Below are 25,033 nucleotides of genomic sequence, written 5' to 3' on the forward strand. Positions count from 1 at the left end.
CTACTAAGCATGGGAAGAGGGTTTCTAAATTTCTATTTACTTGTGCTTGATTTTTAAAATTCACTGATCAAGAATTTGGAAATGAACTTGGATCTTTATATTTTGTTATAATTTGAAGCTATTATTGGTTGACAAAAAGATCAGAACTGCAAGATCTTTGATCACAATATTGGAAGAGGTCATCTGTGGGGGGTATCCTATCTTGATCATTGTCGAGGACACTGAACAAGTAGCCTTGGCTACTCTTGTTGTGAACAAGCTTCGTGGTGCATTGAAGGTTGGCACTTTGAAAGCTCCTAGATTTGGAGAGCGGGAAAGCCAATATTTAGATGATATCGCTATATTGACTACAAGTATTTTTCATGTTTAGCTACATTAAAGACATACATGCACTAAGATCTTAAGTACAAAGCTCGGTTTGTATATAAGTAGCCTTATATCATTTGTCATGGAAACAATATTTATTTGGTAATGGTTTTTCTCTACAAGTTCAACTTTTCATGTTAAGAAGATAAATTCTCGCTGAGTGAGAGTTATTGAGAATAAAATCTCTCCACTGTGTCTATAGTCATGGGTTAATATTTTATATATATATATATATATATATATATATATATATATATATATATATATATATATATATATATATATATATATATATATATATATATATATATATATATATATATATATATATATATATATATATATATTATTCTTTATTTTTGCAGGCACTGTTATCACAGATGAAGTTGGATTTGCACTTGGATAAAGTTGGAAGTAAAGTTTTGGGTACCGCAGCCAAGGTGGTACTTACCAAGGATTCAAAAATGATAGTTAGTGATGGGAGCACTCAGGAAGTTGTTAATAAAAGAGTGTTTGAAATTAGAAGCTTCATTGAGGTGTGCTAGTTCCTTATAACTTAAAAATAGGTTTCATTATCCAAATGAAGGCTTGAAGTTATTGTCTTGTTTTCTCTGTATAAAATCCATATATTGTAAAGCATCCATCACCTTGTGCGGAGGGATCTCCTCATTAATATCATCCATGGTTATGGTATTAATCTCAAATTTGACTTGTGAGTTTTCAAGACAGGAGTGTAGAAAGCAACGTTTTTGATGCACAATTTATACTTTGAATATATGTGCCTCTGAAGGACCATGAAAGAATAATTACAATCATTAAATTTAAATAAATTAAGGTTTCTTTAATATCATAAAATGTTTGACTTGATAGTTAACTTCACTATCAACATATTTTATCAAAGGTTTTCACGAATGATATCATTCTAACTTTATTTGCAGGTTGGAGAACAAGACTACAAAAAAGAAATTTTGAATGAAAGAATTACCAAGATTTCTGGTGGAGTTTCTATTATCCAAGTAAATTTTGGCATGGTTGAATTAAAGGTAGATATTTGTAACAATTCCATGCTATTAGCATTATAGAAATCTGAATCTACTTGATTAATGTTGGTGACTACATTTCAATGTATATTTATTTAAAGTAAGATTGGAGGGTATATGATAGTGTTCATAATTGTTGATAGGTGGGAGCGCAAACATAGACAGAGTTGAAGCAAAATAATTTAAGAGTGGAAGATGCCTTGAATGAAACAAAGGTATGCATGTAGAACATTATGCATAATGAATTACTAAATCTGATTCATATTTTAAAAAACATGTTGTGATCTAAAATAAAGGTTAATAACGAATGTTAATTGAATCCTGTCATGCATGGAGCTGCTATTATATCAGAGGGGTATAGGAAATAAGTTCTTGCAACTTGGACTTATTTGGAGTGAGTCTTTCGATTGTTTCTATGTTGGATTGGTGTTTGCAACATTTTCAAGCTAAGAATCTTGTCCAACAACATAAGGGTCTAATTTTATAGTAATTAAGAGTGTCCGGGAGGATGTATTATACTTCACATTAGCTTTCCTAGCTAAGCACAATGTTGGTCTTTGGAGTAGATTTTACATTCTTATTTATGGTCAAAGTATGGTGGAGAGAGGGTCGATTGCCCAAGAATGAGAGAGCCCTTGGTTTGACTAATTTGGCTACTTAGAACTTGGAAGTGTATCCTCGCTATGAAGTCATTTGGAGGTGAAATCCCTTGTAGGGGCTACTACAACATCAATTTTCTCTAGTGTGGCATGTTTACAATGTGTTGGTCATCTTTTTTCTTCCCACATGTTCTAGGTATCTTGTTGTTTATGTTCAAAAGCGTTTTGATGAGAGTCAACTTGTTTAGATGGAACATGGATGTGAGTAGAGAAAGTTGTGATTTGGTGAGACGCCTTATTTGGGGATGGAGGAAAGGGTAACTGTATCTCTTTTGGGCCCATCATATAAGTATACATGGAATTTATAGGTTTGATTGTCTCTCGATTATAAATTGAGAGAAGAATAATAAAAAAATCTTAAATATGTTAAGTATAGATGAGACATTATGTAATGTACCCTAGTTTTGGAAGAAATATCATTCTCTTGGTTTGCATCCTCATGTGATAGGAACCTTCATTTTCTACCCATTCTCTATGTTTGACTCCATATTATCTTCTCTCTATGCTCCTCCTTTATGTAATCTCTATATATTTATAGAACTTGGAGGCCATTTTCTAACTATCGTTGGGTGGTTTTGTTGGGAAGTTAGGGCCAATGCAATATTTCATTTTCTTTTTCTTAATTTTATTATCAAATCCAATTACATTTCAATTAATGGTTGTCTTGAATTGCTTGATTAGCAATTCGAGTCTATGTATCATTTGTTTTGAGGATGTGATTGGCCTCCCAACTGTAAAATTACTTGAACAATAGCTTTCACTCTACTCATATTTCTTTTGATTTGGATACTGGAAGCTTAAGAGAAACTAGTGAGATGGCAGATTATAATTTGAGTAGTCCGCAACATTGCATTGTTTTTTGAAGAAATATTGCTCAATAATGGAACTCCTTTTAGAAGAGATGATCATTTTTCCATATTATTGCTTGTTTCACTAATATTCCATGAATATTTCAACAACTTTTGTTCATTTTCAATATATATGACTCTTTGTGAGCTTGAGAGGACCTAGTTACCTGTCGAGGCCACTGAGTGATAATGAATACATCCTTTGACTATAGATTGACTTGTTAATATCACTACTTTGTGGTTTATATTGGGAGTATTGGTTCTCTTAAGATGTTCTTGATTTATGATGCCTTGATTTTGAGATATTGATTTAATATTCCAAGTTGATATCCACTTTCTGTCTCTTTGAGTTAGATCTTTGCTACAAATTTTATTCGTGCAATTCGTAATGATAGTTTATGCTGTCAAATTAATAGTATATTTTAATATTCTTTTCAATGAGACTTAAAATGTTATAGAGTATTTTAACAAAGTTGAACCCTAGGGGTAGTTACAAAGGTTTTCCATTGTCTCCTTGGCAACTCTTCCACTTTAGGCCAATGATTTTCTTACATTAATTTATTATGTGAAATGGGCATTTTATATCAATGTCTGGATGGACTATGTTTGATATTTTTTGTATAGATACTTCATTGTAAATGGGTTGAAATTCAGGTTGCAATTATTATGTAAAATGTGGAATTTAAATCAATATATTTGGTGATTAGGAAAATTTCATTCACTTGCAGTGCAACATATACTATGTTAGCAATATGGAAATAAGGTTGTTATCGGGTTTTGTGGATGATTAATATTATTGATCCTTTCCTGCTCAGATTAATTCTTGCGTTGATAATATGTCAATGTAGCAATACATTGAATGGACTCAACAATCTGTGTGGATCATGCTATAGGGTGTGACATTCAAGTAACTCCCTTCAATTATTAGGTCGATAGGCCTTTCTTTTCAATCAGTACACCTGACCATTTCGTCTACCATTTTTACAAGTATGTGGCATCTATCCAGTAAGTCTAGCAAAACTCTGGTGACATCTGTCTACGGTTTCCAGTCGCTCCACTTTATGAACTTCTTAAACTCTTCTAGTGAGTTCAATGGTGCAAGATCTTTCCTGCCGTCTCAAATCAGATCAATTTTATTAGCAGTTAACACTTTTCCCACAAGTTCCATGGCACTCGATCTTCTATTACTATCACTTTGAAATAATGTGTAGGTATTATTCTATGGTGATTAAAATAGTCTAAAATGTCGTTGAAGCCATCCTTTTATAAATCCCCATGCTACACTTTCCCATGAATTTTCATAATAAATTCAAAGATTGACACTGACGTCCATTCAACATTCACATTCAAGGTTTTTAATGTTTTTGACAGATGCATAAAACAATATTAAGGGAGGGTTTCTATTAAAACATTTAACTACCAAAGAAGTACTGTTGAATACCAGGTTTCTTTGGGAAACATAATTTTAAACTATATAAATATCATTACTCTTATTCAATTCCAGTTCTATGTTTTCACACAACTTTTTGTTTCATTACTAAATTTGGTACTAGATTACCGCTGAGAGAGGAATGGGAGGGTTTTCCTTTAAATGATGTGGAATGTTCTAAATTACTAAAATTGTGTTAGCTAATGGGTATCTATGATGTGATGCACTAAAGTTAGCTTGTTTTGTTGCATACATAGGGAATTCCCATTCTAGAGTTAATAAAAAATTTACACTCAATCTAGATTTGTGCATGATTTGTTTCTTTTTATTTTGATATTCTTTTTGATGTTCTAGATAAATATGAAAATATTTTAACATGAAATTTTCCTCTTGGTGAGACTATAGGAATATTTGCTAATTGTATGTGAACTGGGAGGATTCAACGATGAAGTTGTTAGGCCCCTATAATACTAGTGATTCCCCCATTACTATTGTCATTGTATCCATTATTGTTATTGTTGTGCCCCTATTGTCCCCATATTGTTATTATTGTGCCCCATAGACTCCTATATATAGAAAGGAGGGTTTGTCATTTGAATCATCGATGAATTGCTCATTTATGTAATGTAAATGAGGTTTCCCCCTCGAAGAGGCTGAATTCTAAGGTGTTCATCTATATTTTCTATCTTTTTGTGAGCTAGTTTCATAACATTTGGTATCAGAGCTTTGGATTCTAGGGTTTCGCTGCTCCAAACAGGTCATCATCAAATTTTCGCTATAACTATGTTTCTATGACGTTTCTGAAGGAAAACAAAAAACCCATTTGATACAAGATCGTGCTAAACCTTGGATCCAAATGTCAGAGCTTGTCTCTCTATATTTGCGGAGATATGATTTGAGGAAGTTAGGGTTTTCGCAAATTCCAGAATTTAAGCTAAAACAGGGCATCGTGGGATTTTCACTAAAAATATTTCTCTGAAAATTTTCAGAAGCTAAAACAAAATCCCATTTGAGAAGAAATTGGTCAGAACTTCGGCTCTTAATTTCAGATCGAACCCCTCTATATTTGATGAGATATAGAATGAGGAAGTTAGGGTTTTTGCAAACCCCTAAATTACATTCCAAATAGGTCACCTTCGAAAAAATGTCGTAACTGTCTCTATGTGCAGAAAATTGAAATTTCATAAGTAGTTACAAAAAGAAGATGGACTGTAGTGCCCTCTATATATTTCTTAGATCCAGAAGTCAAAATAGTGAAACATTGCACTTCGTACAAGTTCACTCTTTTGAAACGGTATATAATCAGGTCACCGTGGGAGATTTGGTATAACTTTTCCTTGGAGAATACAATTTCAATTAGATTAGCGGCATTGGAAAGAGGACACAGAGGGCTACTGTAGGTCACAATTTCAAAACTAAGAGATACAAAATTACAGAGGTACATCAGATTCAATATTGATCTCCTACAAAGTGAAAAACAAGGTGTGTATTTTTTTAAAATTTTTGAATAAGCTTGGTTTGAAAAATTAGTTTGAAGGAATTCAAAGGGCATAGTGAAGCATTATTATCGGTAATTGATGCCTTGAATAAAGAAAATGGAAACACCTAGTAAGCATCCTAAAAGCTCTAGCATGACTCATGAAGAAGAGGAAGAAATGCAACATGATATATCAATATTACGAAACCAAGTGCAACAAATTTCACTCGCACAAAAGGGAACATAAAATTAGATTGATGGTTTAAAGAAAGGCGTAGAAGCTAAGATGAATGACTTGGAAGCTAATATGAACAGTGTGGAAACTAAGATGAATGATCTGAAGACAGATTTGAAGACAAGCATGAAAGATTTGAACAGAGATTTGACAAAGTTTCTACAAGAAATGCTTACTAATGGCGAAAGGGTAGTAAAGGAAACTCATGATGAGAACAAAATAAATGTGAATCATGATTTCGTAGACTCTAACATGGGATCAAAGAACCACCATGTTCCAAATATTGATATGAGGAAGTTTGATTGCAAGGATCCTGGAACATGGATACTACAAATGAAGCAATTTTTTGATCTCCATAATGTGCAAAAAACATAAAGGGTATGCATTGCAACTTTATATTTGGTACCAAATCAGTTTGTATGGTATCAATGGCTTTGCTCTCATAAACAAACTGTCACTTAGGATATTTTTACGAATGAAATGATAACATATTATGAGGATACAAAAAGCAACACTTCTTTTAGCCAACTGATGAATCTCAAACAAAAGGGTTCAATGTGTTATCACCAAAATAGGACCCTGATAGGTTGCTGATCAGACTATCTCAGTGTAACTATTTCAAACCAATCTTTTAGCTAAGGCTTAGCCTCCTCAGCCCGCGAGGGCTCTCTCAAAGGGTTAGTGATATTGATTAAAGATATGGATAGATGGATAACTCTATGGTTTGTGATTTTATATGTTTATAGGTTGAAATATGAAGGCTGGATACCATTGGGCTATGGAGTCAAATTATGTTTCAGTACCACAGCAAGATCAGATTAACATGAAATTTAGGGCATAGAGAGTCCTTATACATCAGCAAAACAAAAATACAATGTGAGGAAACACAATTTATAAGTACATTAAGGAAGTTAGAGCATCATTGATGAGTTCTAAGTAATATGTATTCATACCACTGCAAGTAAGTGAAAGAGGAAAGCCATGAGACAATTGGACATTAAAAACTCTATTTGAATCCTAAGTAGTGAAGCCAAAACATTCTACCTAGCATGGAAGTCAAGGCATTATAGAGTTCAAGTGCAGAAATGCAAATATAAAATAGTGAAAGATAGTTAGTTTATCTATGAAGGAAGTCAGAGCATCATTGATGATTTCTTAGTATCATAAGTAAACACCAATGCAATGTAAGTATTCGAATATGCCATCAAAACAAGAACATACAAGAACTCTTCGTGAATCTTGACTTGTCTAAGTAGAAATTCTGCATTAGGCTAAAAATATACACAGTCTGCACGTAGAGCAGAAGCTGAGCCAAAAAGTCTCCAACCCTTTGCTAATTCAACCTCTTTCTCTATATATATCATTTAAAACATGTATTCCTTCATCCCTCATCAAGAGAATTCGAATTTTCTATGAGTGACACCTATTCTAACCATAAAACAAACTATTAAATACAAATGACAGCAAACTAATAGTCCTAGAGTCCTAATACAATTAGGAGTACAACTCCTTGTTATGATTACAACAACCTTATCTAAAAATTGAAAGCATTCTTTGACAGCTGAAACCTCATGAAGTTGAATTTGATGAAGCCTCCCACATTGTCACCTGACTGCTGATCACAAACCCTAGAAATTAGGGAACATGTTTCCCTGTTTTTAGGCCTAGGATCCTTGAAAATGGCATGTGGGATAGAGCCCTTACCTTCTCACTCATAACATATTTTATGAAAATGAAGGAGAATTTTGTATTCCATGCCGTCTATAACAAAAACCTCTCTTGGTTTTTTAAAACACTTCTCCAGCTGTCCAGAATCCGTCCTTAAAAAACACGTGTCAAACAAGAAAAATCCGTTCTCTGAAATTAAGGTCTCAAAGAAAGCTTATTATCTCCCAAATGAAAACACTTATGAAGAAAGTGAGATAGGTTATTGTAGCTGTAGAGTTGGTGAAGAGAAAATTCCCTCAAAATCTAAAATGCCTTTTCCTGTAACCAGAAACTGATCTTGAAAAAGACTACTAAAACCAGAAGACAAAGTTTGACTTTACCAGTTTCGTAGCACAAGTTTAAGCATAAATTCCTCCCACCTCAGAACGAATTTGAAGAAACTGAAAGCATTTTTTGTAGTTCATTATGTTAGGAAGAAAAGCCTCTTTCAGTTTTCAAAATTGAGTTTTTAGCTACTCAAGAAACCTTTTAGAAGTTGACTAGTAAGTTTTTCTGCTGAAAGAGGTTGCTTCAGGGGTTTTGTAGTGCGCTACGAAAACTCCTAGTTCAGTGATTTCATAGCGCAAAACTAGTTTTTTACGCTGTCTGAGCTACGAAAATGTGGATTCATAGCAATTTTCAAAAATTCTTCAAAATGGCTAAACACATGACTTTCAAAACATGATATGAGATCCATAAAGTGTAAAACAAGGTTGTTGAGCTTTATTTGATGATGGAAATGAGACTCTAACCCTATGACTTAGACTCTAATAACCATAAAAGCAACTTGACCACCATCTAACATTATGACTTAGGAAAAAATGTAAAACGTAAGCCTTGACACAAGCTTGACACATGGAAATAATGTGTGATGTGGAACCAGTGATGGGGAAGGACGGAGTGTTGACCCTATTTGACCATACCAACAAGACTCTTTTCTAGATCTTAGACACTAAAGCAACCATGGAAAGACTAGACCAAGGCTAACACCAATCCTTTGGAATAGAACTGATGTTCCAAATTTAGAAATCATTTCTTCAGTGATAACACAATGATGGAGCACATTGAGGACTTCCAATAATTGAATATAAGGGTAAAAGATATTCCAGAGGAGCATAGGATTGCTATTTTCATAGGGGCCTTAAAAGATAACATCCAACATGAGGTTCGTCTTTGAGAACTAGATTCACTGGAGAAGGCATTCAAGCTGGCAAGAAAAATGGAAAGAAAAATTATGACAATAAGGAAGCCTACCACTCACAATCTTAAACATGGAAGTGTTGTTGCCCCTAGCCATCCATAACCTACAAGGTTGACACCACAACAATTGGAAGAAAAAGGAGAAAAAGGTCTTTGTTACAGTTGTGATAGAAAATACACTAAAGATCATAAGTGTGCCAAGAAGAAATTATTTTACATAGATTGTGAAGAGGAGGAAGAAAAGGAACAAGAAACGTCAAAAGAAGAGGACATACACAGGGAAAAAAACCCTAGAAAAATAAGAAATGAATCCGAACATATCTTGTAATGCATTGGCTTCAATTATCACTCCTCAAACTATTAAGATAGAATGGATATCAAGAAGAAAAAGCTAATATTGTTGATTAATTTGGGAAGTACCCATAATTTTATTCATTATAAGATAGCCAAAGAATTGAATTGCTTCCTATAGCCAACACCAAAGTGTCAAGTGATGGTTGCAAGTGGAGGAAGCATAAATTCTCAGGAAAGTACCATATTATAGAGCTATCCATGGGAGAATATGTAATGAATAGCTCAATGCTTTCCATTCCAATGGGTGGTGCTGATGTTGTATTAGGAGTCCAATGGCTACAATCCTTGGGTAAAATAGCTTTTAATTTTCAAGAACTTTTCATGAAATTCTCTTCAGAAGGAAAGGAAATTGAATTAAGGGGTATCGCAGGGAAACCAGGAAAGATAATCATCTCTAATGGAATGACAAAGATTCTGAAGAAAGAACAATGATGCATAACTGCACAATTATGTTCACTAGATGTCCCCATGTCAAAATGATCCATTTCTCCAGATCTCCAAAAAGTCTTGGACAAGCATTCCAACGTATTTGAGACTCCCAGAGGCCTCCCACCTATTCATGATCATGATCATGCTATCAATTTGATTCCAGGAAGTGTTCCTCCAAACATCAGGCTTTACAAATATCCCTATGTCCAAAAGAGTGAAATTGAACGTATGGTTGTAGAAATGCTAGAGGCTGGTATAATTCGACCTAGTCAAAGTTCTTTCTCTGCTATAGTATGAGTGGTTCATAAGAAGGATGGATCATGGCACATGTGTCTATATTATAGGGAGATCGACAAAGTCACTATTAAAGATAACTTTCCATTTCCTATCATTGGTGAATTATTGGATGAATTGCATGGATAAATTTACTTCACCAAGTTGGATCTTCATTCAGGATATCATCAAATCAAAATGAAGACTGAAGACTTTCCAAAAAAAACATTTAGAACTCATGAGGGTCATTATGAATTTTTGGTTATTCCTTTTGGCCTTACTAATGCACCTTCTACATTTCAAGGTTTGATGAATTCCATTTTCAAACCCTTGCTTAGAAAATTTGTGTAAGTATTTTTTGATTATATACTAATTTACAGCAAGTCTTAGAAGGATCGTGTCCAACATGTTCACATGGTGCTCAAAATATTGGAGGAGAAACAATTATATGAAAATATGTCCAAATGTTTCTTTGGAGTACAAGAGGTCGAATATCTAGGTCATATTGTATCTCATGAAGGTGTTAAGGTAGACCCTAGCAAAATTAAAACCATTTAGGAATGGAAAATCCCCACATCCATAAAGCTTCTACAAATATTTCTCGTGTTGACAGGGTATTATCACAAGTTTGTTAAGCAGCACCTCTAACAACAGTATTGAAGAAAGATGCATTCTCATGGACTCCAGAAGCAACGAAGGCCTTTGCACATGTTAAAGAGGCAATGTGCCAAGCACCAGTCTTAGTTACATCGGACTTCACAAAAACCTTTATCGTGGAATGTGATGCCTCAAGAAATGGAATTGGTGTTGTTTTAATGAAATAACAAATACCCATTGCATTCGAAAGTCATCCAATCAAAGGAAATTATTTACACAAAGCTATTTATGAGAAGGAAACGCTGGCAATACTACATGCACTTAAGAAATGGTGACCCTACCTAATGGGAAGACACTTCAAGGTAAAAACAAATCATGACAGTCTTAAATATTTTTTGGAACAAAGATTATATTCATAAGAACAACAAAAATTGGTCATAGAGATGTTGGGCTATGACTTTGAAATCATCTACAGAAAAGAGAAGAAAAATGTTGTGGCAGATGCACTCTCAAGAAAGGATGAGGATGTGGAAGCATTTCTTTGCGCCATTTCTATTATCCAACTAGATCAGATAAACGAAGTAAGGGATGAATGGAAGAATGACAAGGAAGTGTGGGAACTCATTCAAAAGATACAACAAGATCCCAGTACATCTAATACATTTAGCTGGAAAAATGATTCGTTATGGTACAAGGATCGAATTCCCAACTCAAACAAAATATTCTTGCGGAATTGCACACCTCTCCCTTAGGAGGGCACTGAGGACTTCTAAAAACCTACCATAGGGTGAAGAAGGATTTTTTTTGGGATGGCCTTAAATTGGATATTCAAAAGTTTGTGGCAGAATGTTTGGTTTTCCAACAAAATAAGGATGAAATAACTAAGACCCCAAAACTATTACAACTCTTATCCATTCCAAGCCAATGTTGGGAGGAGCTTTCAATGGATTTTATCACAGGTTTACCCAAGTTCGAAGGAAAGAGTGTTATCATGGTGGTAGTTGAAAGGCTTACCAACTATGCACACTTTTGTGCATTATCTCATCCATTTAAAGCAATTAAAAATTCTACTGCATTTATGGAAACAATTCAAAAGGTACATGTAAATCCAAAGATTATTGTAAGCGACAGAGATCCCATTTTCACTAGAAATTTTTGGACATAATTATTTTCTTGTCTTGGGAGTCAGTTAGTTCATAGTTCATCTTATCATCCTCAATCTGATGGGAAAACTGAGATAGTAAACAAATGTTTGGAAGGATATCTTCATTGCTTTGTATCTGATAAATAGACACAATGGGTCAAATAGTTGCCTCTGGTCGATTGGTGGTATAACACTTCCTTCCATACTGCAACAAAAATGACCCCATTTATGGCATTTTATGGATATCATCTACCACCCATCACATCATATTTAAGAGAAAATTCTAAGGTTCAAGCAGTGGAAGATCACATCGAGCATCAACAACAAGTTCTCCAACTCTTAAAGGATAACCTTTCTTTGGCACAGAATAGAATGAAACAATAGGCATATCAACATCACAGTGAAGGAAGTTTTGATGTAGGTGATTGGGTATTCCTACGACTAGAACCATATAAACAAATGTCCATCAATCAAGTTAAAAAGTATAATAAATTATCACCAAAGTATTATGGTCCATACAAGGTGTTGCAAAAGATATGTACTATGGCATACAAATTGGAACTTCCTGCAGCTTCTCGAGTGCAACCAGTTTTCCATCTTTCATGATTAAAGAAGGTTATAGGTGACAAGGTTCCAGTTCAAACAATATTTCCAGAACTTGATGATGAAGGAAAAATCATATTAGAATCTGAAGAAGTCAAAGAAACAAGGACTCAACAGCTACAAAATTGATCAATTTTAGAGTATCTCATCAAGTGGAAGGACTTACCCGTTGAAGATTCCACATGGGAGGATGAGAATTTTATACAGAAGCACCCAGAACTACTCAAGTGTCGAGCAGAACACGTTTTTAAAGGAGAGGGACATGTTAGGTCATTATAATACTAGTGATTCCCACATTACTATTGCCATTGTATACGTTATTGTTATTGTTGTGCCCCTATTGTCCCCATATTGTTATTATTGTGCCCCATAGAATCCCACTATTGTTATTTTTGTGCCTTTATATAATTATTGTTAGGTCAACTTGGTTATATGGTGTCCCCTTAGACTCCTATATATAGAAAGGAGGCTTTTTCATTTGAATCATCCAAGAATTGTTCATTTGCGTAATATAAAGGAGGTTGCCCCCTCAAAGAGGCTGAATTCTAAGGTGTTCATCTATCTTTTCTATCTTTTTGTGAGCTGGTTTCATGACAGAAGTTTTGCAAGAAGTAATTGGAGTGCATACAAAGGCACCAGGAGTGACTCACCGAAGACTCCTACGTTGAATTTAAGAAATTGGAGAAACCTTTCAAGCACTACACTACTGAATGCCAGAAGAAAAGAAACACGAGTCTCTCTTCGGTTGAAGGAAATATTTCCAATGAGGTCTATGATATTAACACAGAGGAAGATGGTGTCGATAGGACCTACCGCACTTGCTGTCCTGATAAGTTCTAGAAGACTCTATTCTTCCTTTCTATAAAACAATGGATGAATAAATATGGATTTTTTAACACTCGCAGAAAAATAAAAAGAGAAAAAAATACCCTATTTTTTATTATAGCCATGGAAGCACATAATTATAGAGTAAAAACAATAGTTTCCGGCAATCATTGTTCATTGTTGTAAATTATGTTTTTATTTTTCCATTCTTGTATGAGAGAATGATTTAGATAGCCTTTATTTACAATTTTTAAATATTTTTTTCTTCTCTTGAAAAAGAAAAATATATTTAATAGCGAATAATTACTTCATACGCATAATTTCTATGAGTTGTGAGTATTTTTCAAAAGAAGTAATTTCTCTCTTCTCTGATGTCAAAGTATCAATTTCACTTGTTTCACATTTCCCTATGCTACATTCGCAAATTTTTTCCTAGAGAACTTCCTTTAGATTTAGAGCACCATAGATGCATCTACATCTATCAAAATATATTGTTATTTTGGAAGCGAGAAACCATGTAACTACAACTCAAGGTCACGCTCAATATCCATTTCTTCTAAATTAATACAGATTGCTTTGATTTCCCTGTTGCTATGTACTGGACTCTATAGAGGATTTTTGTGAAGGTTACTTGAATTAAATTTGGTTTTGTTTCTGACTAATTTCAAAGAACTTACATCTTGTTACTGTTATTTAAGTATCAAAATGTGTTCAACATATGGAGGCATAATTTTTGCAAAGCAGCTCAAAGTTGTGCATCTAGTTCCTATCATTTCATTTTTTCTTTGACAAAAGACTTAAAATGGGCTCCAATTTGAATCCAGTCTGTGACAGGATGTTCTTTCCATGATTTTTGAATTAGATGGTTGTTGTGTTTTGTTGCTTCAATACACATGCAAAACCGTTATTAGAATTACAAATTGCCACTAGATTTGGGAAGTATCTTGCATTTCTCACAAGTAAAAGGACTAGTGATCACTTTGCAATGATCAAAGAGGGCGATATTTAGTAAAATATGCTGCCATAAATTCTTAGGCAGTGCAAGATATTGGAAAAGTAGGGCATGGTCTATCCATATGGACATCAACAACAATAATTGGTTGATTCTTTTACGTAGAATTTTAAATATTAATGATTAATCTCAAGACAAAATACACCGATATAGGAGTGCATGTTCTCCTTCTTCCATCTCTACTTTATCGTACAAGATTTAACATTTTTGATTTGTTATTTGTAGTTTAACTAGATGAGATTTTTATTTTATGTAATTTCTTTTCATTTCGAGAGATTCTTTAGTTATCTCCTAGGTATGTGATTAGTTATGTCTGGAATCATCTAGGGGCTACAAGACTAGGTATCGATGCTATTTGTAAGCACATGATTTTAGTGTAATAACTGAGGTGATGATCTACAAATGATACTAGCTTATTTACAGATTAATATCTGCGTTGAAACTGCCTTTTTGGTTCTTTTGTAGACCCATAAATTATTTTTGATTGTCAAAGAACTTATCCTTCTCAAATATAGGGAAATAGGTGCATGACCCAAGAGCTAGAGGTGTCTGACAAGAGTGGAAATTTGCCCCCTAACAAAGCACCACCAAGACTTCACAAGTAGCCACTTTTGGGTCTTGAGATTGTACCAATAGATACTGGGCCATTTCATATTTTTGTAAATCACAATTAAAACATAAGTGTAGAGAGTGTTACCTATAATCCCTATCAATTCAAACTCGCAATCAAAATCAAATTATCCAAGTTTATACATCTACATGTAATCTTAGAGATTTTAGTAAATTGAGAAAGTATCATGTTTTTATTGGTATAAGTTCAAACATAAAATGAAACTCAAATTACCAATGTTTATACATCAAAATAAACAATTTTTACTTCAGAGATTTGAGTAAATTTAGAATTCATAGTGTTTTTATTGGTATAATCCTTAAATGTCAGCATAGTGCAATAAATCATTTATAGAAGTGTCCTAAAACATTTCCCATTCTCTTTCATTGGTCAGAAAACATTTTTTGATCCAGTCTCTTTGAAATGCAGGCACATCTTCTGCTTTAGTTGTGCTTGTTCTCCCATTGTTGTTATAATTGTGGATGGTTTGCATAGTATAGACCCTAACTCTGAATGTCCTCTATGTATACATTTGAGAATTCTGGTGCCGGTTAATTGTGTTTATTATTAAATTTTTCACTTGTACCTTCACTTTATATTTTAATATATATATTATCTATCCTTTTAATTCAATCTAAAACCTGAATTGATTCCAGACTAGGGTTTTTGGCAATGTTGTGTCCTTAGGAGAGTCGAGTTTTTTATTAAGTAAAAGGTACTCACAAAAACATTCCCATTGTTGACTTCTTCCCAAGACAAGAGCAAAGGGAATATATTGTTTCGATGGAAAAATATATCTATTTGGTGGATTTATATTTAAATGTATTCAATTTGGTACATGAACAATTATGAATGTGTTTTGCGTCTCTCAAGTGTCAAGAGTATTTAGAGTAGAGTCTTCAAAGGAAAAAGGTTGAGCGGCTTTAGCAAGAAAAGTAACATCGGGAAAACCAATGTTGGGCATTCACAGGATTCTAAATCTGGTTCTTCTCAGCTTGTTCTTGGACTATACCTCTTCCATTACATGGATCTATCGCAATATTGGTTGTCATGATGGACATATTCACTTTCCTATTCATGTCTTTTTCTTGTGATCCTCATAGAAATAAGAGAAGGAAAATCAGTTGATATACATGACACTAACATATATTTCTTACAATCTTTCTATTGATTCAGAAATTTGATAAATAATGATTTCATAAACAAATCTTCAAGGACAAGAGCATAAAGGACGCAGAACAATAATCACATTTATTCTGCCATAAAAGACCAAGATAATATAGATCAAAGTGAGCCATTTGGCATGGAAAATTTGTTTTGTGGGTCACAGGAGAATGTGTTATATGATGTTATTCAATTTCTCATTAATTTTCTTAACATGCGTTGAGTTTTGTTGGACAGGTCTTACTTCAGAAGCTATTTTCGTATTCAATGTGTTGATTTCTTGAAGGTTTTTCAGTTGATTTAATTTTCATTATGTTTTTACCTATGCATGTATTTAGAAAATTAAATACACAAAACCTTTAACCAAATTTACAACAAAATTTAATAGAACCCCATGCCACACAAAAATGACACGAAATGTACCCTGGAAACCCTGAAGGGAAAAACCAGCTAAAGCATTTTCCTTGTTCAGTCTTGACCGAGAAATCTAACAACAAATTACAAAAGAACAAGTCTTGAATTATGTCCAAGAAAGACAGAAAATGTCTACCAAAATTTCCATGCTTAAACAAATTTAGATAATAACCCTAATTTCTGTGCATAAAAGTGTTAGAATTCACTTTAAATCTCATGTAGAATTATGTTTTTAACAACAACAATATACACTTGAAGTTTGTGCCAAAATTCTATTGAAAATGTCTAGGAAACAGTGCCTAAAACTATAGAAATTTTTAATGTTGTAACCCCAACAGAATTGGTAGATAGTGTTTTTTCTTTCCAAGGAAGAGGCCTACCACATTTTTTCCCACACGTGAAAGTTTTTCCAAGACATAGAGTTCAGTAACTGGTTGTCTTGAAGAACTATCAAATGTACTTAAAGTTTCTTGATAAAGGACAAACCAACTTTCACAAACATTTTTTAGATTTTTTATATGAATTGGATGCTTAGGAAGTCAATTGTGCCATCCCGTTACAAGTTATTCAAAAATAAAGTTATTCAAGCTTGATGGCTTAAAACTTAAAAGCCAACAAAGAATTTCGAAATCAAAGTTTTATTTAGTGAGAATTTTGGACTTTCCGACACCGCAATACTTTGGATAAATTTGAGGTGAAATCTTGATATGTGTTATTTAAACTGGTTTTTTTTATTGTATATATGGATTCAGTACTCTGAAAAACCCCTAGGGTAGTTAGATTGTGCAAGGATTACTCATTTGCTAGATTTTAAATAAATTAGACTGGAAAAACCCAACAGAAAAGCTTCCGAAAGGTATCACTAAAGAAAACTCCTTAGAAATCTCACTTTTCATTAAGAACCATAATGCTTGAATCACTGGTTAAATATTGGCTCAGTCACACTTGTTTTATATCAAATTCAGGTTGATGTCTACACATAGGGTTTTTTCATTTGAAATGTTGTTGTAAACTTCTTCTATGGCAATGGTCCATTAAGAGAATTCATTGAGTACTAGTAAGGAGAAAAATGCCTATTTTTGACCTCTCAATTCTCTTAGCAATAAATATAAAACATTATTTTCTTGTTTCTTGCAGCCGATTTCATACAGATTTTTCTAAAGGTGACTTAGCCATTGTGCTTTTCTACATGAACATTTAATTGTATACTAATATAAGATTTTCAATTTTTTTGTTAGAGATATGAAAAAGGAATTTTTTTTCCAATTTAGCAATCCTATTGCCCTCTGTTTGCACCTTTTGGGGAAATTTCTAGTTTTAGTAAGTTAAAAATATCGTCTACATGATTATCGTTTTTATAAAGATTATAGATCATGAGTCAAACATTTTTTTTTTAAATTAATCGCTGTAATTTTCAGGATTTCCATAACTCTTCACATAATTCTTTAAAGTGTGCTAGCTCAATGGAAGAGAATCTCCCTTACAAAAAGGAGGTTGCTCATTCAATTCCACTATGCACTAACATGAATTAATCAATGATTTTTTAGTTTACTTTTAATTAAATGTTTTTTATATCGATTTATTTCAATGGTGAGATATTTCTGGATTCATTATTTTATATTGTCTTTGGAGAGACAAAAGTGATATTTAAATAAATTTTGTATTGTCTCTAAAGAGATAATATCCAGTATTAAATACATATTGTCTCTAATCTGAGTGTTGTCTCTAGAGAGACAAAAATGAAATTGTCTCTAGAGAGACAAAACTGAAATTGTCTCCTAAGGGACAATAATGCTTGTGTTATATATTGTGTTTAGCAAGACAATTTTTTAAGACAATAATCTTTAAGGCAATATTTTCTAAGACAATAATCTTTAAGACAACAATTTTTTAGACACCCCCTTAAAGACAATATTTAAAACAAAACACAAGAGTTTTTTTGTCTCAAGTTAGGACAATTTACGCAAAAATTGTCTCGAATATTGTCTTAAAACGCTCCTTCATGTAGTAGTGTTTGAGGTATGACTTTTTTTATGCATATTCAATATTCAAACACATAGTCATCACATTAAATAATAAATAAATGAATAATTAATGCCACCAGGAAAGCATAACGTGATGCATATACAAAGTCTTGAAGATCCTGAAAACAAGAAAAAGAGACCAACTACCGAATATGCTATATAAACCCTAGTGAATGTGAGCACATTGTCCATTCAAAATAAGATCATAATTTACATATGGTTAAAATTTCTTGAGGTTATGGATGGAAACATACTCAAGTTAGGAATGAGTACTATTTTTATTTGAAGGACCCTTAGGTATAAACGTAGGATCGAGGCATGAGAAATGTAGCCCTTGTTAATATATATATAGAGACACACACAGATATATATATATATATATATATATATATATATATATATATATGGTTTTCCTTTATACGAATATACAAGCCAAAATATTACCAAGAATAATTACTTGCCATACATAAACACATGTGTAACAATATGGCAAGGTTGAAAGTCATTATGGGATAAATACACTAAAATAAAACAAGCTTATAATTCCAATGATTTGATATAATAAATACCATGGCCAAAGAATGATTTTATTACATGGTAAAAATATTTGCGTAAGTAAAAATATTTAATTGGAATGGCATTGATCCATAGTCTGGATTCAAATATGATAAGGAATACAGGTATAAGGTTACAATTATCTCACCTTGTGAAAGAGGGTATAGGTTTATATTATTAAATAAATTTCGTGCTCCTCTTTTCTATAATTTGGGTTTAGCCCATGGGAGTAATAATGTTTAAGATCAATTTTCTATTCTATAATATGGGCTTATCCCATGAGAGTAGTAGTGTTTAAGATCAATTTTTCTTATATTTGAATATGTCTATGTACCTTAAGTTATGTATTATTTTCTATCGAATAATGAATTACAAAACATATATTTTGATTAGAGGGAATCAAGACAATATGATTTATTATGAGTTAGAATAAACAACAGTGTAATGCAGTCGAAATACCTTCCAAATAAATGATTAGGAGGTATCTTATCTTAAATATTTTTTATTATATTAGATGGTTCCAAACTAATCATATTTGATATGAATTCCACTCTCAAAAAATAATGTGGAAGTCCCTTGCACTTCATTTGGCATAGGATGCAGAGAAAACTGTGTAAACAAGGAAAAATATTATTGATGTTATTTGGTTGAGAATGTGTAGATGTACCATATTTATTAAAACCAATGTTGTTATTCCCTTAGGTTCACAATCCCTTGGGGTTTTAGTATTAATCCATTGGTATTATTTATCCTTTGGGTTTATAATATCAATCCCTTGGGTTTATTATTCCCTTAGGTTTATAGTATCAATCATGATAAACCATTGTCAATCATAGCCAACCATCGTCAACAATTTTTTGAATGTCACATTGTGACAAGGTTTGTCTCACCATGAACATAAAATATGTTTATTTTAGTGTTTGTAGTATTTATATTAGGGTTTACCAATGTCAGGTTTATAACATTAGTGTCTTGGGTTTAATATTATCTATTTGGGTTGATAATCCCTTGGGGTTTTACTATTAGTCCCTTGGCTTTATTATTAACTTGGGTTTATAATATCAATCATGATGAGCTTTATTAATCTATTCTGTTTGTAGTATTGATCCCTTGCGCTCCTTCATCCCTTAGGTTTTTAATATTTATCCCTTTGGTTCACTAATTCCTTTGGTTTGTAATATTAAATAGTTAGCTTTATTAGTTATTTGGGTTTATACTATTAATAACCACTTTCGTTTACTCATCACTTGAGTTTAAAATATTAATTATTAGGATTTATTAATTCGTCCATCTTTGTTTTATTTTTTTTAATATTTATCTTAGGGTTTTTATTCCTTGGGTTTATAACATTAGTCCCTTGGGTTAAATATTATTCCCTTAGGTTGATAATCCCTTGGGGTTTTAGTATTAATACCTTGGGTTTATGGTTCCTTTAGGTTTATAATATCAATCACTTGGGTTTATTTTTCTCGAGTCAACCATGGTTTATTATGATGTGAAACATGGTCATCCATGTTCCAACATGGAATTGTGAAAAGGATTGTCTCAATATGAAAATCAACGATGGTCAATCATGTTTATTTTAATGTTTATAATATTTATCTTATGGTTTATATACATTGGCTTTATAATATTAGTCCCTTGGGTTTAATATTATTCCCTTGGGTTCATAATCCCTTGGGGTTTTAGTATTAATTGCTTGGGTTTATTATTCCTTTTGCTTTATAATATCAATATGTTTGGTTTATTATTCCATTAGGTTTGTAGTCTCAATCATATGGTCAAACATTTTCAATCATAGGCAACCATGGTCAACTGTGCTTGAATGTTGTGTTGTGACAAGGATTGTTCGACCAGGAAAATAAACCATGTTTATTTTAGTGTTTGTAATATTTATATTAGGGTTTACCAATGTTGGATTTATAATATTAGTGCCTTGGGTTTAATATTATTCCTTTTCGTTGATAATCCCTTGGGTTTATTATTAACTTCATTTAATAATATCAATCATGGTCAACCATAACCATCCATGGTCAAATGCATGTTTAATATTAGATTTACAATTTTGGAGTTTAATATTGGGATTATAACATTAGGGTTTTATTATTGGGTTTAATATTAATCCTAGCGTTTGTAATATTAATCCTACTATTTATATTAAACCCTTGGGTTTATTAATCCCCTAGGTTTATAATACTAATATCTTGGGTTTACTAATCTCTTAGGTTTATCAATCCCTTAGGGTGATTAATTGCTTGGGTTTATGATATTGAGACAATCTTCCTCATTGTGAGAAAGATTGTCTGAATATGAAAATCAACCATGGTCAACCATGGTCCAATGTCACATTATGACAAAGGTTGTCTCAGAATGAAAATGAACCATGATTAACCATGGTCAATGATGGTTCAACGTTGCATTGTGGCAAATATTAGCTCAAAATAAAAATCTACTTTGGTAAACCACAACTAACTATGTTTATTTTAAGGTTTATAATATTTATCTTAGCGTTTATATACCTTGTGTTTATAATATTAATCCCTTGGGTTCATTTTCGTATTAAGATAAATATTGTCTTAATATGAAAATGAACCATGATCAACTATTGTCAACAATGGTAAACCATTGTCATCCATCATCAACCATGGTAAATTATGGTAAAATATGGTCAAATGTCACATTCATCTCAAATTTTTTCAAGCATTGCATTGTGGAAAACATTCTCTAAATGTGATGATAAAGCTAATAATGTTTGTTCCAATGCTATATTTAATTGAAATTTATTCAATGTTGTAATGTGACATTAGAAAATTGGAGTTCAAAATTAGGGTTTCAAATATTAGGTTTCTAATATTGTGTATAATGTTAGATTTATAATTTTATAATTTAATATTGGGATTATAATATTATGGTTTTTATTATTTTGTTTAATATTAATCCTAGGGTTTGTAATATCAATCCTACAATTTATATTAATACCTTGGGTTTATTAATCCCCTAGGTTTCTAATACTAATAGCTTAGGTTTATCAATAAGTTAGGTTCATTAATTGTTGTGGTTTATTATATTGACCACTTGGGTTTATGATATTGAGACAATATCTCTTATTTTGAGAAAGATTTGTCTGAATATGAAAATCAACCATGGTCTACCATGGTGCAAGGTCACATTATGACAAAGATTGTCTCAATATGAAAACCAACCATGATAAACCATGGACAATGATGGTCCTTTGTTGCATTGTGGCAAAGATTAGCTCAATATGAAAATACGCATGGTAAACGAGAATTAACCATGTCATTTATAATATTTATCTAGGTGTTTATGTACCTTGGGTTTATAATATTAATCCCTTAGGTTTAATATTATTCCCTTGGGTCTATAATATCAATCCCTTGGGTTTATTAATTTAAGGGTTCATATTCCTAGACAAAGATTATCTTATTATGAAAATGGACCATGGTCAACTATTGTAAACAAGGGTAAACCATTGTTATTCGTTGTCAACCATTCTCAATCATGGTCAAAAATGGTTAAATTTCACATTTGTCTAAAACAATTTCAAGCATTGCATCGTCACAAACATTGTCTCAATGCAATAATTAATCTAGCAATGGTCAACCAATGTTATATTTCATTGAAATTTATTCAATGTTATAATGTGACAATAGAAAATTGAAGTTTAATATTAGGGTTTCAAATATTAGGTTTCTAATATTGTGTTTAATTTTAGATTTATTATTTTAGAGTTTAATATTGGGATTATCATATCAATGTTTTTATTATTCGGTTTAATATTAATCCTGGTGTTTTAGTATAAATCCCTTGGGTTTATAATATCAATTTATTGGGTTTATTATTCCCTAGCTAACTATTCTTTATTATGAAGTCAGCCATGGTCAGCCATGGTCCAACATGGGATTGTGATAAGGATTGTCTCAATACAAAAATCAACGATGGTCAGTCATGCTTATTTTGGTGTTTATAATATTTATCTTAGGGTTTATATATGTTGGGTTTATAATATTAGTCCCTTTGGTTTAATATTATTCCCTTGGATTCATAATCCCTTGGGGTTTTAGTATTAGTCCCTTGTGTTTATTATTCCTTTGGGTTTATAATATCAATCCCTTGGGTTTATTATTCTCTTAGGTTTATAAGATCAATCATGATAAAACATTATCAATCATAGCCAACAATGGTAAGCCATGGTTGAATGTCACATTATGAAAAGGATTGTCTCACCATGAAAATAAAAAAAGTTTATTTTAGTGTTTGTAGTATTTATATTAGGGTTTACCAATGTTGGGTTTATAATATTAGTGTCTTCGGTTTAATATTATTGCCTTGGTTTCATAATGCCTTGGGGTTTTAGTATTAATCCCTTGGGTTTATTATTAACATGTGTTTAGAATATTAATCATGGTGATCTTTAACAATCTCTCATGTTTATAATGTCGATTCCTTGCGCTTCTTGATCCCCTAGGTTTTTAATATTTATCCCTTGGGTTTACTAATTCCTTGGGTTTATAATATTAAACAGTTGAGTTTATTAGTTCCTTGTGTTTATATTATTAATAATCCCTTTGGTTTACTAATCCCTTGAGTTTAAAATATTAATTCTTAGGATTTATTAATTCATCCATCTTTATTTTAGTATTTTTAATATTTATCTTAGGGTTTTTATATCTTGGGTTTATAATATTGGTCCCTTTGGTTTAATATTATTCTCTTAGGTTCATAATACCTTGGCGTTTTAGTATTAACCGCTTGGGTTTATTGTTCATTTGGGTTTATAATATCAATCGCTTGGGCTTATTATTGCCGAGTCAGCCATGGTTTATTATGATGTGATCCATGGTAATCCATGTTCCAACATGGAATTGTGATAAGGATTGTCTCAATATGAAAATCGAAGATGGTCAATCATGTTTATTTTAGTGTTTAATATATTTATCTTAGGGTTTATATACGTTGGCTTTATAATATTATTCCCTTGGGTTCATAATTCCTTAGGGTTCTCGTATTAATCCCTTGGGTTTATTATTGCTTTCGGTTTATAATATCAATCCTTTGGGTTTATCATTCCATTAAGTTTATAATATCAATCATGGTCAACCATTGTCAATTATATCCAACCATGGTTGAATGTTGCGTTGTGACAAGGATTGTCTGACCATGAAAATAAAGCATATTTATTTTAGTGTTTGTAATATTTATCTTAGGGTTTACCAATGTTGAGTTTACAATATTAGTGCCTTGGATTTAATATTATTCCCTTAGGTTCCTAATACCTTGGGTTTATTGTTCCTTTGGGTTTATAATATCAATCGTTTGGGTTTATTATTCCCTAGTCAACCATGGTCCAACATGGAGTTGTGATAAGGACTATCTCAATATGAAAATCAGCGATGGTGAATCATTCATATTTTAGTGTTTATAATATTTATGTTAGGGTTTATATACATTGGGTTTATAATATTACTCCCTTGGGTTTAATATTATTCCCTTGGGTTTATTATTCACTTATCACAATTCTAATTATTGTTGGACCATTGTTGTTATTATGAGTTATAATAATAATAATATAATTGTAATTATTACTATCATATATTATAATAATAATAATAATAATAATTATTATTATTATTATTAGTATTATTATTTATTTCTATTACTAATATAATAATAATTATATTATTATATTATTATAGTAAAATAGTGATAATATAATATTATAATATTATTAGGACTTAATATTATTATTATAATAACATAGTAATAATTATAATATATTATAGTAATAATAATATAATATAATTACTAGTGAATCATACTCAACTATGGTCAACCATGCTCAAATGTCACTATGTGACAAAAGTTGTCCCAATATGAGAATCAAGCATGGCAAACCACAGTCAACCATGGCCCAACGTCACATTGTGACAAAGAATTAATTATTAATATTAATTATTATTATGTAAATATGAATTAATTATTATATTTTTATTTAATTAATTAATACTCATATTATTATTATTTAATAATATTTAATTAAGAAAATATTA

The sequence above is a fragment of the Pinus tabuliformis genome, chromosome Q (genome assembly GCF_031772625.1).
Source record: "Pinus tabuliformis cultivar Carrire ecotype Pingquan chromosome Q, CPIR1, whole genome shotgun sequence".
Taxonomy (NCBI): Eukaryota; Viridiplantae; Streptophyta; class Pinopsida; order Pinales; family Pinaceae; genus Pinus; species Pinus tabuliformis.